Source organism: Saimiri boliviensis, chromosome 12 (assembly GCF_048565385.1).
Source record: "Saimiri boliviensis isolate mSaiBol1 chromosome 12, mSaiBol1.pri, whole genome shotgun sequence".
NCBI classification, from domain to species: domain Eukaryota; kingdom Metazoa; phylum Chordata; class Mammalia; order Primates; family Cebidae; genus Saimiri; species Saimiri boliviensis.
The window spans coordinates 90,302,215-90,326,926 of record NC_133460.1 but is presented as its reverse complement, the minus strand read 5'-3'; positions in this window follow the sequence as shown (position 1 = coordinate 90,326,926).

The window sequence follows — 24,712 nt, the reverse complement described above, 5'->3', positions numbered from 1 at the left end:
TAGAGTGTATGTGAGTTATAAGTGCTCCACATCTTCACAAAATCTTAGCATTGAGTCTTGACAGTTATTATGATTGTGCCATTGCACTCCAGCTTGGGTGACAGAGGAAGACTCTGCTGCTAAAAATAGATAGACAGATAGATAGGTAGATAGATAGACAGACAGATGATAGATGATAAAATTTAGCTATTTTGGTTGGCATATGGTATATAATTCAATTTTTTTTTTTTGCATATTTCTGTTCATGAATGATGCTGGGATATATACACATGCATATGTATTTGTCTCTCTGTGTGTGTGTGTGTGTGTGTGTGTGTGGTTTAGATATTCTGTTTTGTGAAATGCCTATTCAAATCTTTCTCTATTGAATTTCTCACTGAATTGTAAGATTTCTTTACATGCCTTTTTTTATAATCCCTTTTCTGGATATTTGTGTTACAAATATGTTTTATTTTGCAGATTTTTCACTGTCAGAATGCTGTTTTTTAACGGATAAAATTTTTCCTTTTAATCTACCTAATTTGTCATTCTTTTAACGTTTAGTGCTTGTTTTGCATATAAGTAGTCTTTGTCTAACTCGTCTTGAACATATTCACTTTTATTACCTTCTAAAAGCTTTATTGTCTAATTTACACCTACGATCAAGTTGGAATTGATTTTTTGTGTTGCATAAAGTAGAGTCAAGAACTATATTTTCCATACTGGTATCCTATTGAGCCAGCTCCATTTATTTAAGAGGCCACCCTTTCCCAATGCTAGGTACTCCCCTCTTGGTATGATGTCCCATTGGCAGCATAATAGTCAACCAATTATATGGGTGTGATCTATTTCTCTACTCCCTATTGCGTTCCATTGGTCTATCTGTTTTATTCTTGTGAATACAAGTGTTTTAACTACAGCTTTTTAATGTCGTAAAATCTAATAGTATGTTATCTTATTTTTTGTATATCTAAAAATATTTTCAGTTAAACTTATTTTCAAAGGAATATTTTCACTACATAAAAACAGTAGACAAATTATTTTCTTTAAGCATTTAAAATTTGTTATTTTCTCATTTTTGGTTTTGTCATTTTTATCTAACGCAATCAACCGTCAGTCCTATTCTTCCTCAAAAATAGTATATCTTATTTTTCTCTGTCTTTTTCAACTAGAAGTAGACAGAAAGAAGTCTCTTTTTCTTTCTGATTGTCTTTGGGTTCACTAGGTTTACTCTGATTTTCATAGTAATGGCTTTGCTTATTTTTCTCCATTGATGTTTGCAGCAGTACTTAACTATGTACCTTAATTTCTTTCAATCTATTTAAAAATGTTTAACCTTTAGCCCTTCAAATACCATATTCCCCTATTCTCTCTCTATTCTCATCCTGGGACTCCCATCAGAGGTTTTCACCACAGCCCACCTGTCTATATACTCTTCTGTATTTTCTTTCTTCTGTTTTCATGATTCAACTTGGATATTTCTATCAGTCTTTCCTCTAGTTCACTGATATTATTTTCAGCTGTGTCTAAACTGATATGAAATGTGTAAATTCTTCATTTCAGTTACTATATTTTTTAGTAGAACTAAAAGTTCTATTTTATTATTTTTATAGATCCCTTTTTCTGTTGAAATTTGAAGATACAAACGACTGATATTGTAAATCTATGTCTGAGAACTCCAGTACCTGGATTGTCCCTGTATCTGTTTATACTGAGGGCATTTTTACCTGTTTTTCAGTTGTTTGGTTTTATCTCGTGCTATACATAGTAAATTAATTAAATGATGAATATTATATATACAAATTATAGAAATAATTTAATACTGTGGATGATATTGTGTTCCACCAAAGATAATTTACTTCTGATTATTGCAGACTGGTAGAGGAAGCATGAATCAATTTACTTCAGTCTGGGATTGGGCTGATTTAGAACTGGCTATAAGTCTTTATAATGTCTGCCCTAATTTTGGCTGATCCTGATGTCCTACCTTCCTAATGAAAGCTATGGTATAGCTAAAGTATTGTCCAGAATCCTCCCTCAAGGATCTTAACCCTCTCTCTCTCCAGATAGATTAGATAAATAGATAATAGATAGATAGATAGATAGATAGATAGATAGATAGATAGATAGATAGAGATGATAGAGATGGATGATAGAGATAGATGGTAGATAGGTAGATAGATGATAGATAGATAGACCATAGATAATTCATTATACATTTGTGTATATACACAGTCATTCCTTGGTATCCACAGATTTTGCATCAGTGGATTCAATCAACCACAAATAAAACAATTATTAAAAAATACAAAATGACAATACAATAAAATACAAATGATGCAGTATAACAACTAGTTACAAAGCGTTTACAATGTAATAGGTATTATAAGCAATCTAGTGATGCTTTAAAGTATATGAGACGATGTGCATAGACCATATGCAAATGCTATGTCATTTCATATCAGCATCTTGAGCATCTGCAGATTTTGGAATCTGCAGGGGTCCTGGTATCAATCCCTTGCAAATACTAAGAGAAGATAGTATATGTATACATGTGGAGACAGAGAGAGAGAGAGAGAGAGAGAGAGAGAGAGAGAGAGATCCAAGACTGCCATTATCTCTACTACGTTTTTCAGTCTTTTATCTGATATTATTTGTTGGTATTGTTTGTTCCTGAGAAAAGACATCTAAGGTTAAAGGGTACCAAATATCAGGTCCACCTCAATGGGATTCATCTTTCTCTGTAATAATAGCCCCCAAGTCATGGCTATCTTAAGCTCTGGGATACAATTTTTATCTTCCCAGCTGAAATTGTTGACAAATTGCTGTTTTTCTCAGTTTCTTAGCAACTGCTTTCACCTTAATTTCTTAGCCTCTTGATTCTACTTCTCTTGGAGATCCTGGTCCCTCAAGCCTTGGATCTGTAGTTAGTTCTCTGAGGATATCATGCTTTCATGCAGAGTTTTAAAAATTATATTTATCTTGTACAGTTTATCTTGACAGGCCAGTTTCTCTGCTACAAGCTAATCTGTCATAGTTTAAAGAAGATATTTCTCTATGTAATATTTATTCAGAAGAGTCTGCAGTACCTAAATGGATAGCATCTATTAATTTTCAAACCTGTGTATTCAGTACCCAGATTAAGAAATATAACAATCCCCCATGACACAAGTGTACTTACGTAAAAACCTACATTTGTACCCCTGAATCTAAAATAAAAGTAACCAAAAGAGAAATATGACATGGCTGGAATGCAGAAACCCTTTTTCTGCCTTCTTCATGTCACAACTTCCACCAAAGGACCTTTACTCTGACTTGTAACAGCTTTGATTCATTTTTCCTGTTTTTGAAATTTATGCCAATGGTATTACAGAATATGTATCCTTTTTTGTCTGGCTTCTTTCATTCCATATTAGGCATATGAGATTCACTCATGTTTCTTGTAATATAGAATCATTCTTATTACTGTATAGTATTTCATTATATGTTTAAACCACAATTTATTTATCCTTTCTGTTAAAGGTAGAAATTTGGATAGTTTCCAGTTTCTAGCAATTACTAACAGTTCTGCTTTATTTATGATTTAATAAATGTATTTTGGCAGATCTATGTATGAATTGCATTAGTTACATGTCTCTCATTTATATTTGATGCAAAAAAACACTCCTAAGTCTCCTGTTTGCAATTAGTCAAAGAACGCTCCCCCTCAGCTTTGGTATCTGCCTTTTTTTGTGTGTTCCACAGGACCCTATTACATGATGAACGGATCTCCTCCTAGAATTCATCTAGCATCATGTGGAAAAACCAACATTTTTGCTTGTCCCACTCTGTTTCTAATTTGGCAAAATAGTTTAGAACTTTATATATCTCCCCAAAATGACCACCCCTCCTACTCATTTCAGTGTATGGCCCATCTCTTCATTGTTGGCACAGATGGACATTTTTCAGAGTGAAAGAGGGGTTGGTTTTGTGGCCAACCACATCCTAGGGGTCAGGATAGATATTCTACCTTTTCTACCTGTCGTAAAATCTTCCCAACTATACCCCATATCTGCTAATCCTGAATGATTGTTGTTAAGCATCTTGGTCTCATCATTTCTTGACTTTTTCACCTTGGCCTCTCTTCTAAGTTCACATCAACACCCTAGAACTTATCATCACTGAGGACTGGGATACCTCAGACATTCCAGTCTCATTTGATGAGTCTTTAATTCTTCCCTCTCCTTTGGGCATCCACTCTCACTAAAATTTCCTTGGGCTTTTTAAGAGTCCATAGCTGGTTGACCTCTTGATGTTCTCAGGTCCATCAGACTACACAAGGATCATTATTGTTACCACTCTCTTCACTTGTATTCTTGTCTCAGTACCTCCTTTCTTGCAACCCTGTCCTTTAAACATGTATCTCTTGCCTCTTCTACCACAACCTACATCCAGTATAGTCCTACATAGCCTTTTGAGCATTGTCCCGCAAAGAAAATAAGTAAGTAAATAAATAAATGGATAAACTAAAAAATTTCACAGCTCCACAGCTCTTCAGATTGCAGCCCTAAATAATTCATGGCCATCACACCAGCCAGGATCCTGACAGCACTCAATGATTAGTTGAATTATCAATTTCTTCTGCCATTTTATTCAGCAACTATTTAAAACTTCATTACTCTTCTCAAGTTCCTTAACTTCCTACTTAAGACCCAGTTCTCTCATTCTCACCAAATAATTTTCTTCATAAAATTCAGAGTGGTTGAAACAACTAGGAATGGATTTCTTTAATTTACCACATCCATTATATTTATTTTTATTCAGACTACCGTTTTGTCTCAGAAGACCTGGTATTTCCCTTGCAACTCAAGATCAATTTCTCTATTGTGAAAGTAGATCTGATCTCATCTTAATTTCTCCATGCCTTTCTTTATCAGTTACTATCATTCTCCCCTCATTGTATTGTTAATATTTTAAATATTTCTGACTCTACTTGCTTATGAAAAAGTTCAAATCAACTTAATGATAATTATTTTAAATGCTAGTCTAAATTATTTCCTTCACTTTAGCTCCGCCTTTCATTTTTCTTATGAATTTCAGAGCCATGAGACTTGGGAACACGGTTTGGACTTGCTATTTCTGCTTATTCCTTACCTCTTAATTATGCCTTAGCCACAGCAATTTGTCTTCTGCCCCTAATGATTTCACTGGAACTGTTCTTGTCTATGGAAATTGCTTCCTTGAAACCCTCTTAGCATTCGTAGACTCCATAGAAACATATTCTTTTAATTATTTTCCTATCATTTTTAATGCTATTCTCTCCTAAGCCATTCTTTTCATTCTTTCTTTTTTTTTTTTTTTTTTTTTTTTTTTTTTTTTTGAGATGGAGTTTTGCTCTTGTTACCCAGGCTGGAGTGCAATGGCGCGATCTCGGCTCACCGCAACCTCTGCCTCCTGGGTTCAGGCAATTCTCCTGCCCCAGCCTCCTGAGTAGCTGGGATTACAGGTACGTGCCACCATGCCCAGCTAATTTTTTGTATTTTTAGTAGAGACGGGGTTTTACCATGTTGACCAGGTTGGTCTCGATCTCTCGACCTCATGATCCACCCACCTCGGCCTCCCAAAGTGCTGGGATTACAGGCTTGAGCCACTGCGCCCGGCCATTCTTTCTTAATATAACCCTTGAATACTGATGTTTCCCAAGGCTCATCCTTGGCCCACTAATCTCATTTCATACATTCCATGAAACAACTCACTTCTCATCAGGACTTTTTTTTTCTCCTTCTAATTATAAAATAATACATACTTATTATAGAAAAAAAATAAGACAGTAATGCAAATTTAATGAACAAACTTAATTAACTGAAATCCTGTCTTTAATAAATAACTGTAATTATTTTTACTATAATTTTTCCTGTTTCTACAGGTCATTTAGGTGTCTCGGATTGAGCAGAGGGAGAAGTTGAGCTAGGTTGCTGAGGCAGTTTTAAAGGAAGACTCAGCAGACTCTAAGAAATTCTAAGGTTTATCCCTCAGAGTTACTCCAAGTAGGGTGGGGGAAGTAGAATTTTATGCTCCCATGTCACTTAGTGGGTGTGGGCCACTCCGGAATGGGGCATAATCTTGATTGAGGTAGCTCCATTCAGTAGAGGCAGTCTCTGTAAGGAGTTGACAGTGAAGGGATGGGGCTGCAAGTCCTTCCCTCCTGAAGATCTGGGTCGTGCATTGCCATATCAACCACAAAAGCCAATAGTCATTTCTTCATGTTTTTTGGAAACCACTGCCATCAAGTTTTACATTTTAAAAGTGAAAAAGTTAAATGCTTTTAAGACATAGTCTTGGAAGTTAATTAAGCACCTAATACTCATTTTAGAAATGGAAGTTCCTGGTATCTCAGTAACCGCTGAAACATTTCAACAATGAAATTATTTCTATTGTGATCCATCATTCACTTTTACTCAGCATTTTGAAGTCAGTCATAAAATAATCCAACAGTCTTGTTTGCAAATGGAACTCAGGAACCTACCTCATTGTTACCAGTGAGAGAACATCTGCTCTTCCTAAACTAAAATTTTCAGGTCTCCTTGTGAAATCTTGTTGTTTACCTCCCCAATAGTTCTAATAATGTTTCTGGTTCCTTATATTCCTTAATGCTTAGAAAGTTTAGAAAATGGTATGAAAGTTTGTATCCTCATTTGCGGAAACATATATTGTATTCTTTTCAGCTGTGTTCAAATACAGCAAAATGCAATTTGACAATCTCATGGCCTCATGAAGGTACTTATAAGTAATCCCTATGGTGTGTGCATATTTATTTATTTATCTTCTACTAGAGTGTAAAAAAGGAAGAAGAGAAAGCCAAGTGAACTTGGGGACGTACTTAGTCTTGGCATAGCCCTGGGTCACAGCTCTTGCTCACTGTACATGCAGTTGGGAGATATATAAATAAAGCTGGAATCCCTATACCAGTGATCGCACTATAAAATAAACATTCACATAAATTTCTCAAGTCTGTTGTACATGTAAGCTACAAGCTTTGGCTTTAACCCAACTAAGTCACATCAAAAGTGTTTGGTTTGGTCACCAATTAAGTTATATGGAAGGGCCAAATTCATTTATGGCTAACAAATGAATTTGGCCCTTCCATATAACTTAATTGGTGACATCTAAAACATCAGAAGGATAATGCACAGAACAGCAATAATTTACATGCCTATTTTCTCTTCATTCATATTCAACAAATCAAAAACAATCCCATTCAGGCATACTGAAAGTTCCTTGTAACAGATACAGACAAGAGCATTAATAAATTATGACCATCATTAGAATTCTTAAGTCAGTATTTGCAATCAGGCATGCTTCTTGTTATCAGTTTTAGAATTAGATAGAAATATTGCATATATGGAATGTTAATTAATGAAATCATTACAGTTGACTAGTTACTGAAGATTACCAGCAACACAATCATGGTTTAGAAAACAGTCAAGGCCAGGTGTGGTGGCTCAAGCCTGTAATCCCAGCACTTTGGGAGGCCGAGGCGGGTGGATCACGAGGTCAAGAGATCGAGATCATCCTGGTCAACATGGTGAAACCCCGTCTCTACTAAAAGTACAAAAAATTAGCTGGTCATGGTGGCATGTGCCTGTAATCCCAGCTACTCGGAAGGCTGAGGCAGGAAAATTGCCTCAACCCGGGAGGCGGAGGTTGCGGTGAGCAGAGATCACGCCATTGCACTCCAGCCTGAGTAACAAGAGCAAAATTCCATCTCAAAAAAAAAAAAAAAAAAAAGAAAAGAAAATAATCAAGAAATTTGATTGGCAAAATGTCTATGGAGGCATGTTGCTGCTAATAAATTTGCACATCTCGTGACCATGCATACAAGCCTTGGGCAGAGTGAGGTGACCCTGATTGTTTTTGTGTTTGTGCATAAGCTCTCCATCTGAGCCCAACTTTAATCAACTGTGTCTTTGAATTCACATGATTATATATGCAAATTGTGCACAGCAAAGCCACATAGGTATAAACTGGGATTTGAAGAACCAGATGAAATTGTATCATTCTAAGTGCTGTGTAGCTTACAGCAGATGCTGAGAGCTAAAGTTTCTACACAAATAGCATTAGACAATTAGTGATAGCCACAAATAGGACTCCAATTACATCAGCAAGCTCCACAATACCAAGCATAAGTTTCTGATACAAGATTTTAAAGAGGCCACACAATCAAATTAACATTTCAGCAGCTTCTGAATCTTTTAGTCTACCAAATCCTTCTTAATTCCAATTGAGGTGGAAAATCTTTTTTTGTCTATTCTAGCTCTAGCTGTATAGTGAACAATCTTAGAAAACTGGCTGGGCACAGTGTTTCATACCTTCCAGCACTTTGGGAGTCCAGTCTGGGAGGATCCCTTGAGGTCAGGAGTTGAAGACCAGACTGACCAACAGGATGAAACCCTGTCTCTACTAAAAATACAAAAATACAAAAATTTTTGTACTAAAAATACAAAAACCTCCCTGTAGTGGGAGCCTGTAATCCCAGCTACTCAGGAGGTTAGGGCAGGAGAATTGCTTGAACCCAGGAGCCGGAAGTTGCAGTGTGCGAAGATCATGTCACTGCACTCTAGCCTAAGCAACAGAGCAAGACCCTAGCTCAAAAAAAAAAAAAAAAAAAAAAAAAAAAGAAAAGAAAAGAAAAGAAGCCGGGCGCGGTGGCTCAAGCCTGTAATCCCAGCACTTTGGGAGGCCGAGGCGGGTGGATCACAAGGTCGAGAGATCGAGACCAACCTGGTCAACATGGTGAAACCCCGTCTCTACTAAAAATACAAAAAATTAGCCGGGCATGGTGGCGCGTGCCTGTAATCCCAGCTACTCAGGAGGCTGAGGCAGGAGAATTGCCTGAACCCAGGAGGCGGAGGTTGCGGTGAGCCGAGATCACGCCACTGCACTACAGCCTGGGTAGCAAGAGCGAAACTCCGTCTCAAAAAAAAAAAAAGAAAAGAAAAGAAAAAGGAAGGAAATTGTGTTGATGTTTGTATTAATTTATTTAAATTTATTTTTTTAAAGAAATGGGGTCTCATTCTGTCACCCAGGCTGGAGCGTAGTAGCACAAACACGGCTCACTGCTGCAACTTTAGCCCCCTGTGCTCAAGCAATCCTCCTGCCTCAGACCCCAGGTGGCTGGGACTACAGGCCCAGGCCGCTATGCTTAGCTGTGTCAATGTTTTAATAAGAAAAAATTATATGGGAAATAATAAACATGCACTATATGAAAGCCACCCATCCCCATCTATGCTACAAGTACTTAAATGATTTTTTAAACTTTATTAACTTTATTTGAAAAAAAAATTTGTTTTAAAATGTGCTGATACCTTTGACTATTTATGACAAGCACTTAAAATATTAAGAGGCTTTGCCTAAATGTGTTTTTCCTTGAAAGGATGATATCTTCAAAGGCTCTTAACAAACATGCTGTTATTCAACCCCTTGTTGCGTCCACATATTTGTCAAGTGAACATGTAGTTAGGACCAAGGCAAAGTGGGCATTATTTACTCAATAAACCTTAATAGCTTTATGAAAACACTCTAGATTTAGCTCTTACGAAATACAGATTGTTTACAGCATGGGATCTTACTGGAATTTGTCTTCGATGGACTTCGTTCTAACAGAATTCAAGTATCTATAGCAAAGGATTGTTTCTGCAACAATGTGATCATAAGCTTAAGTTGTCATTCATTTTCCAACTGCTTCAGGAAGTGAGGAGGAGATGGTAGTTTATGGTTTAACTTTAAAGTGAGTTCTCTATGATGGCAGGCTAGATTTTGGCAATTATTTGAGTAAGACACAAAGGCCCTGTTAGATTGCCCTTTTCATGTTAAAATTACTCCCCTTTTCTGGGAATAAATAGACTAATGAAAACATTAGTGCACAATGAAGTGTAACTTTTAAAATTTTAAGTCAGCTGGTGTTCAGTTCAAATATGATGTTTTCAGTCATCGTAAATATAGGCTCAAGTACTATCCCCCAAATACAGTATCACCCTAGCTGTGAGAAGACCAGTACAAGTTGGAGTTAGTTAAAAAGATTAAAGAGATTTCTCTTGTCCCGGATGTTAAAACTTATTGTACCCTCCTGTCTGAAAAGTGGTTAAATCTGTCTATATCTTTATGCTAGGTCACTTTGCCCTTGCTCTGTAATCTTTGTCTAATTCTTCCTCTTTTCATTGTATAAAGAAAGGGGCTCAGTCTTTAAGTAAAAGCAGATAACATGTTGAGGTGCCCTAGCCTTGCTAACAATTCTGTCTTCTTCCTTTAATTGTCATCACCTTAAAGTGAATTGGGAGCAGGGAGAGGCTGTCAGTCACTGAAAAGTGGAAAGGGAGAGGATTGCACTAAATTCTGCAAAAGAGAGAAAGAGATAATAAAATAAAATGGGTGATCATTCCAAATAAAGCTAGGTGGCTAGTAGCAGACACTTATTATAATTAGAACTTTACATTTTTACCCCTGAAATGAAACAGAGAAAAAGAAAATCTAAATTTTAATTTTGGGAAGCAATTCAAAAAATACATATCCAATAATAAGTGTTGGATTAATCATCTAATGGAAGTATCTTGACTCATGATTAATGGTATACTTCACTAGATAACAGACAAATCTGAGTGTTATTAGTGATGAAGAAAATCTAGTTTCATCTTAGTCAAGCAAGGTTTTGTTACCAGTCTTTTTGACTGATTCATTCATTATTCATTCATTCAAGAAAATTATTTATTAAGGGCCCACCAAGTGCCCAGAATTATTCTGGACTCTGGGGATAATAATAGTGAGCAACAAACTTTCTGCTGTCAGTGAGTTTCTTGTTTTGTGGAGGAGGAGAAGAAAATAAAACTGTATACAAATAAATGATTTAAAATTTCAGGTACTAGCCAATGCCCAGGAGGTTAGAGTATAATTGAATGTATGCAGACAGTGTAAGATTATGTGACCAAGGAATACCTGTCTGAGGAAGTGATGTTGGTGGCAAGTCTGCCATGATAAAAAGGTGAAGCGCTGGGAAAGAGTGTTCTAAGTAGCGAAAAGAACAAAGGACTTGAGATGGGAACAAGCTCAGTGTGTTTGGAGGTTAGAAAAATGGCCAGTGTGGGCAGACCATGTCAGCAAGGGAAGTGGTATGAGACGGGTGCAGAGGCAAGTTGAAGCCAAGGCATATAAAGCCTTGGGCACATGGAAAAGATGTGGATTTTATTAAAGTGGTGCTTTAAATCCCTTGAAGTGTCTCATCTATTCTTTAAGAAGAGTATGTTTCACTAGCTGTTGTGTGGACAATTAACTATACAGAGGGCAACGTTTGAAACAAAACATCCGTTTGTAACAGTACTTTTGAACCTAGGAAAGTCCATGGCTTGGACTGTGGTGGTAGCAATGGAGATGGTGACAACAGTCATATTTAAAATCGATGTTGTAATAAAGTCAATGGGCAACACTGGGTTGAGGGGGTCAGATGTGGGACATGTAATTTTAAAAAACAACAGTCACAACTGGGCACAGTGTAATCCCAGCACTTTGGGAGGCCAAGGCAGGTGGATCACAAGGTCAGGAGATCTAGACCATCCTGGCTAACACAGTGAAACCCTGTCTCTACTAAGCATACAAAAAATTAGCTGGGCATGGTGGCACGCACTTGTCTGAGCTACTCAGGAGGCTGAGGCAGGAGAATCACTTGAACCTTGGAGGCGGAAGTTGCAGTGAGCTGAGATTGTGCCAATGCACTCCAGCCTGGGCAACAAGCTGTCTCAAAAAAAAAAAATCACATATAACTTGTAGGTTTTAGATCTGTACACTAATTAGAGTTACAAAGAAATGTTACAAGGAAGAAATGGAAGTGCAGATGCTAAAGACATTACTAAAAGTCCCACAGCTAGCTAATACCAGGGCTGGGACTACTACAAAGCCCTGAGAACCTATTCCATTTAATTTTCCTCATTTCAGATAGCTCCCCAGTGACCTTTTCTTCTATGATTTCCTTTGCTTTCTTTTCTCTAGGTAGAAAGAAAAAGTCATTCTAATACGTAAACATTGTGTGTTCTCAGAAATTATTTCCTTTACTTCTCTCTCTTCCCCACTTTGTTCATGATTTGTTTTTCCTTTACTAACATTAATCATTTCACAGTATCCAACTAAGGCTACACAGGAAAAGGAAGCATTTATATCAGATTTATGGCAAAATATCAATTCACTTTTAATAAATTGATAGAGCCCACAGGCTCAAGTGAGTCTCACATAGGGGGTTTGCTATATACAGTTCTTTGTCCCAGAAGAATCAGACCACATTCTCAATCCTGTTTCGTTTTTTATCATTTTTCTCTTTTAAGAGTCTTTCATCCTTTTGTTGTCTGATTCTGCCATTCTTACAAATTAGTAGCAGTATGAGTATAGAGAGTCAAAAGATATAGAAGACATGTTGCAATATTTCCTGTATCTTCTTTTATCCCACTAAGGAGTTCTTGAGTGGGTGAAAACCTAGGCATGCCACTAAATTTATGAACACAATAATGACTAGGGTATGATCTTAGGGAAGACTTAACCAGTCCATGAAATGTGAACAGTGGCTTCAAATTAAGGCAGTGATTAAACATGCAATTATGTTAAAGATATATAGAATGTTATGCATGTAAATGCAGATTTGACATGTAGTTAGCACTCTTTGGCCTATGTCTACTATAAATAATGTTTTTGAGATGCAGTGTTGAACTCATATCTTGAGTCTTCATTTTAGCATATCTCTGTGAAACAACAAGTTATTAGACTTTAAGAATTTATGAGAACATAAAACATTTTCAACCAATCTACAAAGTTCTGGGCACTATTCTGGGAGTTAGCATTTTAACAGTGATAGGAAAACGTCTGCTCCTAATGTAGTCTGTATTTCAGGATAGGAACAGACAGGAAACATATGTAAATGATATCTAGAGAGGGAGAAGAATTACCAGTAAAATATAGTAAAAGAACAGTGGGTTCATCTAGGAGAGGTACTTTAATTAAGAGGGGTAGGGAAGGACTTTCTGAGCAGGTGATCTTTCAGAGACCTGGATAAGGTGGAACCACATTCCAAGAAGAGTCTTCTGGTAAAATTAAAGCCAACATACTTCCTGTCCCATATCCCTTAACACTCATTACTCTGAAATTTGAGTCCACTCATGACCCAGCCTTGAAAATGACATCTCCCTCTTCCTTCCACTTCACCTTCCCCACAACTGCCTACTGCCTGAAGAAGAAATTTAATCTCAGAAGTTAGGAGAAGGGGCTCACTGAGTCTATTTACAAAAAGTCCTAAACAAACAGAATCAACTAAATGTTTAACTCTCCACCATATTTTTAAAAGAGTCTGTTACTGCTAAGAGAAGAGTTAACAGATTCTGTTGGTAGAATCTGAGAATCTTTATTTTGGGTGGTGAAAGGAGAAAAGTCAGGGTCATGTGTACTTGTCTGGTTACATTTTATTGTGTGGAGGAATGGCTCATCTATTCCATCTGACTACACCGATCCCCATGTCTTAAAGATATTTTCCTTCACACCCTTCCAGATCTCTTCTGATATGTATTTATTGTAGGGAAAAAATGTAATACAGTCAACAATGGAGGTAAACAGAGTCAGAAAATCCAAAACAGACACTACCGTAGTTATTCACATTCTCGAGTTCATTTAACATATAGATGCTTTGTTTTTACATACACAGAATAAACAAGATCCTTATCTTAAAAATGATAATTTTAATTTTTTAAATATTTATCTAAAAGTGGTAGGAGTTTTGTTTCAAAGAGTGTCCTCTTTACTGAAACCAATGCAAAGCATTGGATGTCATGAAATTATTTTAGTCTCAGCCAACTTATTGTTAACCTACTGGGTTTTTGCTGAACTTATGCTTAGTTTTAGGCTTTTAAATATTTTTTAAATGAATCTTATGGTGTTAAGCATTGTATCTGATAAGTGAAAGAGCAGTGAGAGTATTGAAAGAGTTTATAGGTAAAGCCTGAAATTACAATAGAAAATTTGAAAATTGAGGTGACTCGAGGAGCAAACTGTGGGAGGAAGTGTTTAGTAGGGGCTTGTGCTTGCTCCAGGACTGAGTGTGTTCACAATCAGTTGTATAAGAAGTTTTCCAGCATTCAGCCCACATAACGGTACTCTGCCTCACTCTGTGTGCAGATGTCCCCAGGATTTCTGCAGAAAATAATATATTGGCATTTCCTATGTTAAACATTGAAGGGTCTGAAGGAAAACAATTTGAGGATCCCTCCTTAGGAGAAAGAATACAAAATTTCAACCATCAAATGTGATGCAAATGTGATTACTGAGATAAATCAGAATAAATCCAGCAAAAATGTTTAAAGGTTCCATTGCTATCAAGAGTTGGAAAAGGTGTTTTCAGTTTTAAAACTTATCATTAGTCATGCCATGCTCACTGTAGGCTTCTTAATCATGCTTCTTTCATATGTGACCTATGATATTTCAAGGCATTTTAATTGTTACAGGAATGACTAATATTAATCTTTCAATGATCATACTCATTAACCAGTTTGTCAATGACACACTTTTTGTCATAATACATTATGAATTTTATATCTTCACTTACTTTAGTCATTTATTTTAAATGAGCAATAAACCTAAGCCTTTGTCTTTTGCATTTACATGATCCACTCCTGTTCATTAACTGGGTTATCAAAGAGTTCAAGAGCCTTATTTATTCATTTAATTACTCTTTAAAATTCCTAAAAATATGAAAATAAGGAACACATAAAAACAAGTGCCTGGGGCCGGGGGCGGTGGCTTACGCCTGTAATCCCAGCACTTTGGGAGGCCAAGGCGGGTGGATCACAAGGTCAAGAGATCAAGACCATCCTGGTCAACATGGTGAAACCCTGTCTCTACTAAAAATACAAAAAATTAGCTGAGCATGGTGGCACGTGCCTGTAATCCCAGCTACTCAGGAGGCTGAGGCAGGAGAATTGCCTGAACCCAGGAGGCGGAGGTTGCGGTGAGCCGAGATCGCGCCATTGCACTCCAGCCTGGGTAACAAGAGCGAAACTCCGTCTCAAAAAAAAAAAGAAAAAAGTGCATGTAAAATAGTCATTACATAATACTGAGCCACATAATTGCATAATCAAATAATGATCATGTTACATACATTAACTTACTGGCGAATATATGTGGAAGTTTTAGAATTGGCACACTTGTTTTTTCAAGCTTTTCCCCTTTGTTGGTAGCAATGTTGTTTGCCTTTTTGCCTGAACTAACAGAATTCTCTTCAGGATAAACTATGTCAGATATGCTCAAAGTCTCATATGTTGGAATGCATAAATGCTGCACACAAAAAAACATACTTAGCTTTTGCAGTGTTTATGTAGCTTTGTGCCTTGAAAATGAAAAATGTTGATATTTCACGTGACTTCAATAAAAAGTAATGTTATAGTTTCAATTGCATATTGTCTACATTATTAAGCATATTTCTTATAAGCGTAAACTTTTGATTGATGAAAATTGAATCTATCACTTATACTTTCACATGTCTAAAGATTAGAAGAATATTCTACAGACTGGCTTCTGGTCTGTACATTTCACATGTTGTTTCTTTTCCACTATGTGTGTGCTTCTAGTGCCTGGCATCAAAGAACATATCATATTCCTACTGTACACTCTGGCTCTGCACTGTCATGCTACCACACCAGAGAAGTTGGTACAGTGGATGGCAGGAATATTCTTAGAAGCCATTCCTATGCCAGAATAATTAAACACAGTCACTAAAAACTTCATACACGCATCCCACTAAACCAAAACTAAACGTATCTTTATTTCAACTTTCTCAGTTTAACTATGATAGCCACTAAAGAGTCTCTTATGATACTTAGAAAGATCATTAAGAAAGAGATTACCTCATTGAACATATTTTCAGAGCACTTTAAGTTGGTCTATTTTGAAATAAAAAATCCTACTCAAATTTTTCAGCAATAAAAAAGTATGCCAGATTTTAAATTACATTTAAACTTCTAATTTTCTTATCAACTTATGCACATCAAAGACATCATTAAAGAAATAAAAAGGCAAGCCACAGACTGGGAGAAAATATTCACAATGTACGTATCTGACAAAGCACCTGTATCCCAAATATATGACTATTGTAACTCAATAATAATAATACAAAGAACTCTACATTTTAAGATGAGAAAAATATTTAAACAGACACTTAATAAAAGCAGATATACAAATGGCCAATCAACATCACTAATCATCAGCAAAATTTAAATTAAAATCACAGTGAGATACTAGTAAATATTTATCAGAATGGCTAAAATTAAAATGACTAGGAATACAAAGCCTTGGCAAAAATACGGAGGAAGCAACTAGAATGATCTTTTTGTAAAATACAAATTAGACTTCTCTTTGCCATTTTTGTACCTCTGAAACTGTAAACCTTAGCCATTTTAATCCTAGGTATTTACCCAAGAGCAATAAAATATGTCTACAAGAAAACTTTTTAAAGAATGTTCAAAAACTTTATTTGAAAATAACCAAAAGCTGTAAACAATCCAAATGCTTATCAATGGAAGAATGGATAAAAAAATTGTAACAAACTCACATAATTACAATTCCACAATAAAAATGAATGAACTGTCATTCTTGCAACAACATGCATGAATCTACAAGGCCAGTTTGTTAAGCAAAACAAGAGGCACACAAAAGAGTACTAGCTCCAAGACTCTAACCAAATGAAGTTCAAGAACAGGCAAAAGAAACAAAAAACTAGTCATGATATGTATCAGAAAAACAATTGCTATGAAAGTGTAGGGCTAAGGGTTGACTGGAAAATGGCATGACAATACTTTCTGGCTTAATTAAAATGTTCTCTATTTTGATTTGGGTGGTAATAACAAGGGTGCATACATTTGTCAAAACTTATCAAACCATACACTCAGTATCTATGTTTTTCTATATATCCACATTATGCCTTAATTTTAAAAAATGTATTTGGAGATGACCAGTCTAAACAGTTCTTAATCTCTTTGAACTCACAGATAAATGCATTGATGCCTTTGAGATCCCAGCCTGCTTGTAAGTTAAAACAAAGAAAAAACTTTCTTTTACAATTTCAGAGGTACAAAAATGGCAAAGAGAAATCTAATTTGTATTTTACAAGCTTAAACGTGTAACTGCAATGAATTTGCTATCTAAGTTATCATATCAGAAGTGGCACCTAGCAGTGACATTTTGGGTCTTTTCTGGTGGCTTTTCGCATACCCAGGGTGGAGACAGAGGAAATCACAAACAAAAATCACTAGAACACAACCTCATAAATCAAGATCTTGTCCTCTATGCAAAACAGATCATGGGGAAGAACAAATAAAAGAAAATGGCAGAGGTAGATTCACATCTTTAAAGATGTCATGAAACACTGAAATAATCACAAAGTCCTACAGAATTACTTTTGATCAGAGAATTTTTTTAACAGAAGAGGCCTTGGTCATTATTATGAGATATAGTAACAGAGATTTCTCTGGATTGCCCATTATTCCCCTATTTCCTAAGAGATTTGGGATCTTTTAAGAAATAATCTTTTTTTAACAAAGAAATAATCTACATTGCTTGAAAATCTAGATAGAAAATGCAGCTTAGAACTGCAGGTACATCAGGCTGCCCCCTGTGAAAACAGAAACTGGCAAAGTTCATATTTAAAATTCTGCTCTGGATAGAAAAACAACTGAGATTAGAGACTCAATTGTTGGCTAAGAAATTGTTAATGAAGCCATTAAAAAATGGGAGAATGTTGGCACAGTTCTTAGAGAAGCAATCCTGGGCTGTTATTACATCACGTTAGATCAGTGAAGAAAAAGATCAGGTGTATATTTCCATACTGTTTTCATAGAATTTCAGATAAATTTATATTTGTTTTGTATCTTGTAAACTAAGTTTCATTTATCTCTGATTTTTCACTAATAAACACAAAGGTCTTAATTTCTTTAAATAGACAAGAACCACTGATTTATAAACTTAAGATTAAAATTTGTTATTAAAAGTCTCAAAGTTATTATGAAGAAAACTATTATTTATATTAATCTATGCTTTTCATAAGAAGTTGACTTTACTGACCAAAACTTTGGGAGTAATTAAATTTTCATAACCCTATTATCAAGCTCTAATTAATTCAAATATATGTTAAAAAGACTGTGCTTAGTCTTTAAAAAATGGTTACATAGCTAAAGGCACTTTCTTCCTCTATAAATATAGTTTATGAGTAAAAATGCACTGGCTCAGACTGAGAATCTCAATTTGCTTTGACATACTCTAGTCTAAGTATTGGAACCAATGTAGGTTGAAAGTTGATTTGTTAGTTTTACAGAAATGATCATATTCACCCATTCAGCCACAGGCTCAGAAGGTGAAGAACTTTATTTCAACTTCCCAACCAGCTCAGCTTTCACCCTCAGTACCATTTCTGTCACCTCAAAAGTGACTGCTAACTCCATGAAAAAGACTCCATTTCCAGTTAACAAGCAGGAAGATCCAGAAGAGACAGGTGGAGAGAATGTGCTGCCAATGCTCAGAACTCTTCTCCCTGTATTACCCATCACTCAAGTCATTCCTCCTCTGTGGAGCAGAAATGAGTCATCGAGAAGGGCAGAAACAAGATTTTCATACTTCCCACATGGTACAGTTCCCAATTTTATGGACCTGGGCAGAATAATCAAGAAAGAGGAGAAATGTTTCTCCATAAATTTATCTGCCTCAGATATGTTTCAGAAAATCTCATCTCTCTGTGACATAGATATCTATGGAAAACAGACTGACTTTAAAACTGGTTAATGGGAGGGATTGCATTTATATTTTCCAAAATGAAGATTCATGCATATTTTATTCATATTTATTTTGCAAATTATTTTTCATTTAAGCTCATTTAGTTTGCTTTTCTCCAGAACATTCAAAGTGGGAAGCAAACAAGAAAACCTAAGAAAGACCATGCTGATTTAATATAAAAATTTTATGGAGCATCTACTATGAAAAAGAGAGAGAGAAAGAGAGAGAGAGAGAAAGAGAGCATACTGATATTTGCATAAAATATTCAATGATTCAATATTATGCAAAATAACTTTTGTATTTTTTCAGAACCTTGCAAGTTAGATTCTTTTAATTGTGGAATTCTGAAAATAAAAAAAGTATTCTTTGTTCGAATCACAACAAAGACCCCAGTGATGTTGGTAATTGAGAATAATAATTCCTGGCATGCTGTAGCAACAAAATTCCTATAACATTCACTTGTGATGGATTGAGACTATGGAACAGTTTAAAGTGAAGTAGTAGTTTATATAGTAATGCAGGAATGTAAAGACCTTCAGGAATGTAAACACAGTTGATTTGGAAATCTTAAAGAAAATGACAAGCTATGAAAATCAGAAGACATCCATAGCAGTGTTTGAAGAGATCTTTATTTCCCACAGCAAGGAAGCAGACCGGGCTGAAATTCATACCCAGGATTTAGTTGTAGAGGTGGCAGAGCTGCAAAGGAGACTGAACATATAACTTAATAAGAATTGGTCTGTTAGGTTACAATTAGGACTGTTATAGGAGGACATAGTACCTGTAAACTGAACTGAGGACATTTGAGTGACAAGCCTAAGAATCTTAAATTTCCATCTTGCCCTGTCACAGGGGACTAGCAGAAGTAGAACTCATCTCCTTGCCAGAAAGAAAAGAAAGAAAGAAACAAAGAAAATTAACTTCACCTGGAGGGCTTGCAAAAGACCACACTTGAAGCAGATTACTTTCAAGAGAATGCTTGTTTTACCCCGTTTCTACTCATGGCCTTCAGACCACTAATGAAGGACAGGTTTCAACATAAGCTGAATAGGAAAATATAATCCCTGTTTGGAAGGAAAATCGCTTAATCACCAAAATAACGGCAAGACTTGGCTGATCCAGAGACAAGTGTAAGAGTGGACATTCTTCTATGACTCAGGATTTAATGTCCCAGGAGACACACCTGCAGCCTACTTTAATGTGTTTTTGGGGTGGTGGTTCATCCAGGTAATAAGGCGAAGACACTGCAACAGCCTCGTAGAATGAATTACCTGACAGCAAAGAAACCAACATGACTAAATTGCCTAAGAGGGCCCTAAGAACACCTCCCTTCATCAAGACAATTAAAAATATAATGGGAAACCAGTAACATCCAGTATGGAAGACCTCAACAGTCTTTTTGTATCTAGAAAGGGTAAGATTTTACCCTTGGGGGCAAGAAAGAACAAGCTATCTACAATTTCAACATTGCTGTCATAGATGATACCATTGATTTGTTCTTAAATTCGAAAGTTAAATTTAGCCGAATTAGGGGGCAGTGGTAGCGGTTAGAATTTAGAGACTTATTCTCAAGCTGAAAGAAAGCTATCAGAAAGATTTTGGGACAATGAATAACATTAGCAGACTGTTTGGGAAGATCCACTTGGCAATGATTATGTTCACTTGAAAAATATTGGATGGGTAGATCTTAGAAGTAGGAAGATTATAAAGTTGGCTTTTGGATTAGCCCAGGCTTGAGGCTTCCAGATCCTGAATTAGAATAGGAAGTGTAAATTTAAAAAAAAAAAATTATGCATTTATTTCAAGTAAACCATTTTCCAATGAATTATAACTATGTTTAAGACACGATTCAAGATGCTAAGGTACTACACTTTGTGGTCTTAATTTCACTCAGATAAATATATTTATATCTAGAGGTAGTGGTTTATATTGAGAGGTGATTATTTTTTAAAAGGGATTTAGTGAACCTTTATTCCTCAGTGTGCAAAACTACCACTTAAATTATATTTAGAGGTAAATGCATTATTACCTTCATCTCCAATTTCCCCGCGTTCATTCTCCAATCTTGAAGTACAGCCAAGGCGGTACTTCAATACCAAGACCTAGAGACTTGGGATACATTTAGAGAGAGAAAATTCATGAAGCGTTTGTATGCTGGTGCTTATGGTAGTATGTCAAGCAATTTTAAAGGTCACCTTTCTGAGAAAGCATATTAGTTTTAACATAAGGAAGAAACAATTGAGTGGACAAATGTTAAACCTGGGTTTCAGGAGTTTCCCGATTGCTCCAATTTTTTAGTGTAATTAATGTCAGACTACAAATGCTTCATGAGGGTGGGAAGGCAGCAATTGAATAAGCTAACAGATAGAGGGCAAAATTTAAAAAACAAAGTTTTGCAGTAATAGGTTACCATGTGTATATCCATAATTTAAAACAATGAAATAATTTGCTCTCTTGGATTAGGCAGTGATTCATTTTGCTATGGTGTGAAACCTGTACTAATTAACATTGATTTCTTTTAGATACGAAAGTCCTTTTAAACCTAACATCACAACACATCTTCCCCTGTGCAGAAAAGAGTTAACACAGAAGGTCTGAGACTGCTACCCCTAAAAAGACTTCTTTGCAAGGTTGGGCCTTGGCTGGCATCTGAAAACTTGGCTCTTGGTGTATTCCCAGTCAAGATCTAACTAAGAAGGGTGAATCACTGTGCCAGGCTGTTTGTGCAAACAATATGGTTTATACTGAACACCTGCTTTATTTCTGGGCATCTGGAATTTTGGTACATGTTAGGCAGACAGTGCCTTTGGGATCAGCCTCCAATAAAAACCTTGGATGCTGATTCTCTAATAGACTTTCCTGGGTAGAAACATCACAAACATGTTGCTACATTTTCATTGCTGGTGGTGGGGATAGTGTGCTCTGTGTGACCCTTCATGGGAGGGAGAAAACATGAGGAAGTCTATACATGGATTCCACAAGACTCCAGCTGTGTCTTTTCCCCTTTTGATGTAGCTGTATATTACTATTTTCCTGCTATAATAAATCTTGGCTGTAAGTACAACTATACGCCAAGTCCCAGGAGTCCTTTCTAGCCAATCTCCAAACACGAGGGTGGTCTAGTCTTGGAGACTCCCAACACAACCCCTTTCTCACAGACTTAATAATTCTGGGCAAAGACATTTCATCATCTTCTAGAGTGAGAAATAGCACTTTTTGTATCCAGCTGAAGATTGGCTTTCTTTTTTTAAGTAGAAAAACAGACACTTCTTAAAGAAAAAGAAGCCAATGTTAGCCAGAAGTACAGAATTTATTTTTCTACCTATTTGGGTTGTAAAATGCTCTCCTCATTCACACACAAATGTTTAATTGTTTCAGTAATCTTACTTGGCAATCTGCAGCCAGCGTCTTGAGTTCATTATAGGCTGTGAAGTTTCCTTTCATTTGTTTTAAACCTGCGGCTTTTTGATTCCCCCAATTGAATGAGTGCCCTCTTGTTGTTCTGTTACGGGAAGGGGTAAATAAAAATGCCAGCTGGCCTTCCCCAAACCATCTATCATGCTTTACTACCTGCGTCATAATTCTTTCCTATTTTCAGCACCGCTGAATGGTACTCAATTCCCTCTCCAGAAAAAAGCTGCTTCTCTCTTCTGAATAGCGTGACTAGAGGTGTTGTAAGCCATTCTCAGGTCACCATTTGGGTGGCTTCAAAGCAAGTGTTTAAGACAATTATAGATTACAGGTTGGCAGTCAAGCAAAGCATCTGGGTACTAAGGTACTCTATTAAGGTTAAAACAACTTCTACCTTCCCCTCTTCACTCTTCATCAGATTGCAATAAATTTATTTACCAAGAGTGCTGAAAGCTGACCAGTTTCTCCAGGGCTCTCAGAAACTATATCCAACAAAAAATAGAAGTCCATCATCTCCACTCCATATTGCTACTTCTGATCATCCCAATACCATTATCAGAATCTTGAAACATTTTCTAAACAAAAGGTGTTTATATATTAGTAATTCTCACATATGTATGTGGATCAGAATTTTCTATTAAATTTTGAAAATATACATTCCCAGTTCACACTCTCCTGAGACTCTGATTTTGTACATCTAAAAAGGGACCCAGGAATTTACGTTTTTTAACAAGTTCCCCTGATAATGCTCTATATAAAATGATGTGATACAAATGTAAAAAATCTTATACGTGATTTGAGAAAAATATCAGAAAGAACAACATTTTCACGTATTTCTCTTGCTCTTACATGTTTATCTTAAAGAGGTGAAAAAGGGAGGCACTGAACAAGCCAACTAGCCATGGCTTTTAAACCCAACAGCTTTCTGCAATACGTATGCAGCAGGAAGACAAAGAAAAATGAACTGACCTCTTTGGGAATTATCTTTTCTTCCCCTTCTCCTCCCACTCTTCTGTGAATTTGCATAGATTTTCATAATCTCCCAGTCTCTAAATAGAGCTGTTCCTTTTATTTTTTCTATGCATCAGTGATGAACACAGTTTGATGAGCATTGATGGTAAGGAAGGACCTGGAACAGGGAGTCCTCAAAGGACTCAGCCTAAGAAACAAAGAAGGGGCACAGGGAAATCGAATCTATTTGCCTGCTTGTTTGGAGGTCTTTATAATTAAGAGGAACATGCGATGCACAAAACTATTTAGCAATTATAACGCATAAAAACAGATCAGATTTAATCCATCCTGGGCCACAAATGACAGGACACGCATACTTTATAAATACTTCTGCTAAATTAATTTGAAATTCTTGAGACACCAACCTTTCAGGAGTTGGTGCAGATGCTTTAAAAAGGAAGGAGAGGCTGGGCGCGGTGGCTCAAGCCTGTAATCCCAGCACTTTGGGAGGCCGAGGCGGGTGGATCACGAGGTCGAGAGATCGAGACCATCCTGGTCAACATGGTGAAACCCCGTCTCTACTAAAAATACAAAAAAAAAATTAGCTGGGCATGGTGGTGCGTGCCTGTAATCCCAGCTACTCAGGAGGCTGAGGCAGGAGAATTGCTTGAACCCAGGAGGTGGAGGTTGCGGTGAGCCGAGATCGCGCCATTGCACTCCAGCCTGGGTAACAAGAAGTGAAACTCCGTCTCAAAAAAAAAAAAAAAAAAAAAAAAAAAAAAAAAAAAAAGGAAGGAGATCTACTTTTTCACTTTTCCAGTTGGCCATCTAATGCATGAAGACAGCTGCCCAGGATACACCTCATTTAATTGCAATTGTTGTGAATAAGTTTACGATTCTCTCTGAAATGTGGAGCTATCATTTACAGTCTCATTTGTTCCCCTCTCTCAGACACTCTTGGCAACCTTTACTTGTTTATTTTTCTCCCCATGTCCTAGTGTTCTTTTCTTTTTCTCTCTCTCCACTCTCTCTCCTCCTTCTCTCCTCTCTCAACATTTTGTTTTCTCTCTCATGCATCACACTCTGCACCCATCTGGAAAGAATATCTATGAAGTCAGGAAATCCATCCTTGTCTGCGCATGCATTTATAAGTATGTGCACACATACATGCAGACACAATTACATGTATATATGTGTGTATGTACTTAATAGGCAAGTCCATAATTTCCACTGTTAGATTATACCTTATAAATACAACCTTTAATTGCAGTCTATTGAATTCATATTCACTCTGATTCTGTCATTCTCTATTTGTACTTAATCATAGCTTTATGCCATCTACAAATTTAATAGCATATTTCTGATGGCAGTGGGGAGCACTCTTGAGCTGCTGCTGCCATCACACCAGCCGCAGCAGGGAGGTGGGGCTGGGACTACAGGCTCCATAGAGCCTGCAAGAGCTGGGGAAAAGCAGGAGCCATGCCTCTTACAAATTGGGGAGGGAGCTCCTTGGGTGCCACTACAGCTGCCCAAATCACTGCTGTGGACTCAG